We start from the raw sequence: 5,552 nt of genomic DNA, 5'->3' as shown, positions 1-5,552 counted from the left end.
GAGAAATTATACCCCATGTATATATATCAAAGTGCAAAAATGCATTCTACTGTCATGTATAATTAATTAGAACAAATTTTAAAAATTATTTTTACAAAAGGCTTCTAGTTAATGTTATATGTGGCATCATTCAGATAGTGTGAGCTCTTCCAAGAAAGTACTTTCCCTATGAAAGCACAAGTGAAGATCATGAGAGGAAAAGTGTCATTATGTATCTTAATGGGACAAAAGGCTTAATTTCAAATGTTACCATGATTTAAAATAATCTAAAGTCTAGTATTTTAGTAAAGTTATTCTCTAGATCTTTGTCCCAAGAGACAGTGCTTCAATCTTGAAAATGACTTGCCTAATCATGCTGAATTTCAAAATACTTTCAATGATTTTATCCTGAAAACACTGGCAGATCATGAAAATTAGAGAAAAACATTAACAGAAGAACCAATTTTCCTGGCTTCTCTCATGACACTCCAAGCTATAGGGAAGGAAGAGGTCCGGCAGTAATGCTCAATACAGAGATGTCACTTATGAGAATGAAAAGTTCCAGAGCTGTTTCCAGGGGTTACTCTGATTCACACTAAATCAAAATATTTTTCCGTCATTATCATAGATAAAATTTGGTCATTTCTATTTTGGGCAATGCTATTTTGTATTCCCAGTTATCTAAATAATGGCAAAATATTAAAATATCAATGGAAAAACAGAAATAAACAAACTTTAAATTTACCTTTTTATAAGCCAGTTAATTTTATGATATTTTAGGGCTCATCTTATAACTGAAACAGTAAAAATTAATCACCAGCTTTTTCTCCCATCATTGAATATTCAACTAAACCACTTTTTCTTGAATTCTTAGATGTTTATAAATTTTAGTGTTTTAAAAATTATAATAAAAATGTCAGTTAAAATAAATTAATTCAATGACCAAGTAGCTTATGGACATTGAAGAAAACTGGAAAAACTCATAAGAAGAATTATAATAACATGACATAAATAAAATATAATAAAGCATAAAATAAAATGAAACTTTTTTATTAATCAAAATTGTGGGCATTTTAATGACATGCTTGCTTTATAGATTCTATCCACATAGGTGTAGATTCAATTACATAAAATGAGGTATTCATAGTTGCTTTAGTTAGCATTTTTTTCATTGTTACCGATATATCCAGCAAGAATGTCCTAGAGGAGGAAAAGTTTATTTGGGTTCATGGTTTCACTGTGAACAAAATACCCAACAAGAAATGCTTGGAAAAAAGAAAATTTTATTTGGTTTCATTGTTTCAGAGGTCTCAGTTCGTAGATGACTAATTGCAGTGCTCTGGGCCCAAGATGAGGAAGTATATCATGGAGAAAGTGCCAGTGGAGGAAAGCTGTTCAGCTCATTATGGGGTCAGGAAGTAGAGGTAGAGAGAAGGGACAAAGGGGTTAATGGAAGAACAGTTCCTTGGACCCTCAGTAACCCACGTCTTCAAGTCACACCCCATCTGCCTACAGTTATCACACAGTCACACATTCAAGCTAGGATAGGCAGATTTTGTTACAGTATGATCCAATTATTTCACTTCTGAATATTTTTACATTAACAGGAGCACTTGGGATACCTCATGTCCAAATCCTAACAATGGGATACATAAACTTAATGTGTACTTTTTCCCTTAAAGCAAATTCTGGGAGACACATTCACATATAAATTTGTATGCCTAGAAAAAATTTTGCTCATTATAAACTACAAACTTAACAATTTTCTTGTCATGTAATTCAAAAAGATTTTCAAAAAGTATTTATTTTTAGAAATGTTCACTTTTTTACAGCACACTATGACAGTGAATATTTTTCACTGCAAATTAATTAACAAAAATTTACTTTTAATTTCTAATTTTGTTAAATTTGGGAAATTTAATCTCAATTTTTGACAGGTAACTTAAATGCCAACTAGATTAATATCCACTTTATCAATAACATTGTAAGTATTTTACTAAGTCATTGTGTTGTGTAATGCAAAGTTTTGGAGCTGGATTACCTGATTTCCAGTTCCAAATCCATTGCTATGTAGCTCAGTGGCATTGAGCAAATTTCACCATCTCTCATTGCCTCAATTTATTGGGAGACTATTTAGGAGGATATTGCAATAATTCATGAAAAATATTACAGTTTTGCTTAACTCAGAGAAGTCTCTTGTAAGATTAACAAGTCACTAAATGTGAAACAACCAGTGATGTGCTTTAGAGACAAAGTTTATTTCCATTGTTTTAATAATTAAAATTTCTATATGAAAGTCTTTTATTCATTTGGAATCAGTTTTAGCATATGGGATAAATAAAGTTTATTTCATATTTTTCACATTTGAATACTTCATTTGTTTGTTTGTAATAAGTGTTTTTATCAGAATGGCTTTGTTTTCTGAGAAATACTTGTCTGAACCAATGTTGAGTACTATTCTCAGTATTTGGCAGGTACATTTAACCATCGACTCCAAATGTTTGAAAAAACTATGTTCTACTTCTGTGTGACCGCATTCTCTTTGTCAATCCCATGCCATCCACCAGTGATTTTTTACTCATCCTCTAAACTTTATTTTATTTTTTTTTGTATATTTTATTTTTTAGTTTTAGGTGGACACAATACCTTTAATTTTATGCAGTGCTGAGAATTGAATCAAGTACCTCACACATGCCAGGTGAGCACGCTACCACTTGAGCCACATCCCCAGCCCCTTATCCTCTAAACTTTAAATTTTGAGAATGTCTCAAATCTTGGTCTCTTGGTCTTGAGCCTTCTTTCATCTATTCTTGCCTTTCCATCAGATCTTCTTTATTTACATAATATTATAGACAATTGTTATGCTCAAAAATCTCAAAATTATTTCTCTGTGCTGATATAATTCTCTCTCTCTCTCTCTCTCTCTCTCTCTCTCTCTCTGTCTCTGTCTCTCTGTGTGTGTGTATGTGTGTGTGTGTGCACGCGTCTTTTGCATTGCTGTGCATGAAACTCAGACATTACACATGCTGATCACATGCTTTACCCAAATCCCTTAATTTTCACTATTCACCCATAAGCCATCTCAAAATTACTTTGTTAAGTAACAGGTAGACTAAGGAGATGGGAATATGGCCTTTAAAGGGTTAAATCTATAGCCTGAGCCTCTGTTCTAACTCTCTCCACTTCTTTCTTTGAAGCAATTTGTACAAGCCTTTCTGACCCAGCAGTGGTTTAAAAAGATAACAATGTTACAATCCTTGACCTAGAAGCTTGCTATTTTCAGGGTTGGTCTTCCTTCTTAAAGCTGAGGGTTAGATGTCTGAAAACTCTTCTACTTATAAAAAAAAGCCACAAGTTACCCTGATGTGAAGATGATCTGGGTAAAAGAGGGCATGACCTTTACACAAGCCAAAATGATCAAAAGTTGTCTTTAGGTAAAAACATGCACATTAGGAACCTAAAAATCGGAAGCAGTTCTACTTTCAGTCAAAAGTTCAGAGGCAGTGCTTGGTCAGAATTCTCTATAAACCTCTCCTCCTATGCCAGAAAAAACTGGGACACAAAGAAGAGAGTTGTTATTCTCCTCTCTGAGAGATCTCCCCGTTGACAGTATCTTCCCTCTTCTTTCCCTTCTAATAACATGTACTAGTCTTCTAATAAGTCTGGTATTTTGCTTGAAGTCCTCTTGTGCAAGGGCACAAAAGTGACAGCAGAATGCAATCTCCGATAATATCTTTCTTATCCAGATTAGGTATCATCTTATCCACATTACCACCTAGGACTAAGATAGTTGTTTTTCTATCCATACCTAACACACTTGTCACTTCCTTACCTTCCATCCTCAGCACACTTGGCAATACTAATCTCCAGGTGCTGAAATTTAGAATTCATCTATGATTTCTTCTTTCTATTCTCTCCACACAGTATGGAATTAGTTAATTTTACAAATTCAAAGGCAAGAAGGTTATGTTTTTAGTCATACAAAACTCACATTACTTCTTGTTTCTTGTGGTTTCCACTTATATAATACACTGTAGATTACTTAATCTTCCTAGCTTTGATTCTTTCTATCTGTAAAAGTAATGGTTAAGTTGCAACTTAACTTTAGAATTACACTGAAACCTGTATTGTCTTCCTGAGAGCTCCCATCTTACATTGTTCATGTATTTACCTGACACTCGGGTATTTGGTTTTCTCTTTTAAAAAAAACAACACTTGGATTCATTTTTATGACATTAAAAAATGATAGAGACCATACTTGTATGAGTACTGACATATGTGAAATTAAAGAATATTGGCTTGTTTCTTGAAGACAACCTAGTCAGACTACACATTCACTACAGTACAGTATTTATTTATTTGCTATGCTGACAAAAATAAATCCACATTTTATTTTAAATAAGAAAATAAACCCCTTCCTTCAATCCAATATTACATAATATTAACAAAACGACATGATAATCATGTTGTTTCTGTTTTTTAAAATGTTATCTTTTAGTAAGTATTTTAACTTTGACAAATGAAGACCTATACACCTACCTTGTCATTTTGGATGTATTTGGTGTTGCTTTTGTCCAAATTTAGTCCCCCCAATTCAGATTACACAGTGTTAATGCATTTAAATTTCTTGAAAGTTACACCAGGTGACAGAAAGCTTTGCTTCTTTACCTTATAAAAAAAAAGAAAAATAGAAATAATTTTATTTTTCTTGAAATGTTCCAAATGGTAATTAACTTAAAGGTATTTTAAAGATTTCTTGCCAAATTAATGAAGGAACATCTCAGATTTATATATAAAGAAAATACATTAACATAAAGCTTTTCAACAATGTATAGTTTTCAATTAAAAAAAATGAATTTTTGTTTAAGAAAAAAAAAGTTTGCCCAAATCATTGCCTACACAGCACATTTGTTCCTAAATTTTGATTCCTTTATCAGATGTGCATGATGTCAATTCATCTAGGTGTTGCCAGTATTCTTTCTTATCTTAATTTGTTTTTAAACTCAGAGAAATTCTGAACTCCATTCCCACAAATTAATTTATAACTAAAGAAAACATTTCAATCTAATTTCTTCACATGGATTATCATGAAACAGTATAAATAAACCACTTTAATTCATTGAAATCATGTTGATTAATGTATGCACTCAAGAGTGGGGAAGGAATTTTATTAATATTTCTAAATACACCTTTAGAGCTTATTTCAGCTATCATCCAGGTGAGTCTTATCAAAAGTGTAATATGTTCCTTTGCAAAATCAAAATGGATCCATACAACTAATGTTGGCAATGAACATAGGCTACCTGTGTTCTCATCACTGATTCTTTTAGGCATGAAGAAAAATGTTTTTCAGTCTTGGGAATTCTATTTTGTCTCCCTTCTAGTAGGAAATGTTTTTTTGTTTTTTTTCTTTTTGTTTATTTGTTTCTATGGTACTAAAAACTGAACCCAAAGTTGTTCACATCTCCAACCCTTTTGATTTTTCATTTTGAGATAGGTTCTCAATGAGTTGTTAAAGCTGACTTGAACTTGCAATCCTTCTGTCCCATCCTCCTGAGTCCCCAGGATTATAG

Source organism: Callospermophilus lateralis, unplaced genomic scaffold (genome assembly GCF_048772815.1).
Source record: "Callospermophilus lateralis isolate mCalLat2 unplaced genomic scaffold, mCalLat2.hap1 Scaffold_1927, whole genome shotgun sequence".
Classification (NCBI taxonomy): Eukaryota; Metazoa; Chordata; class Mammalia; order Rodentia; family Sciuridae; genus Callospermophilus; species Callospermophilus lateralis.
This window is presented reverse-complemented; position numbering follows the sequence as displayed.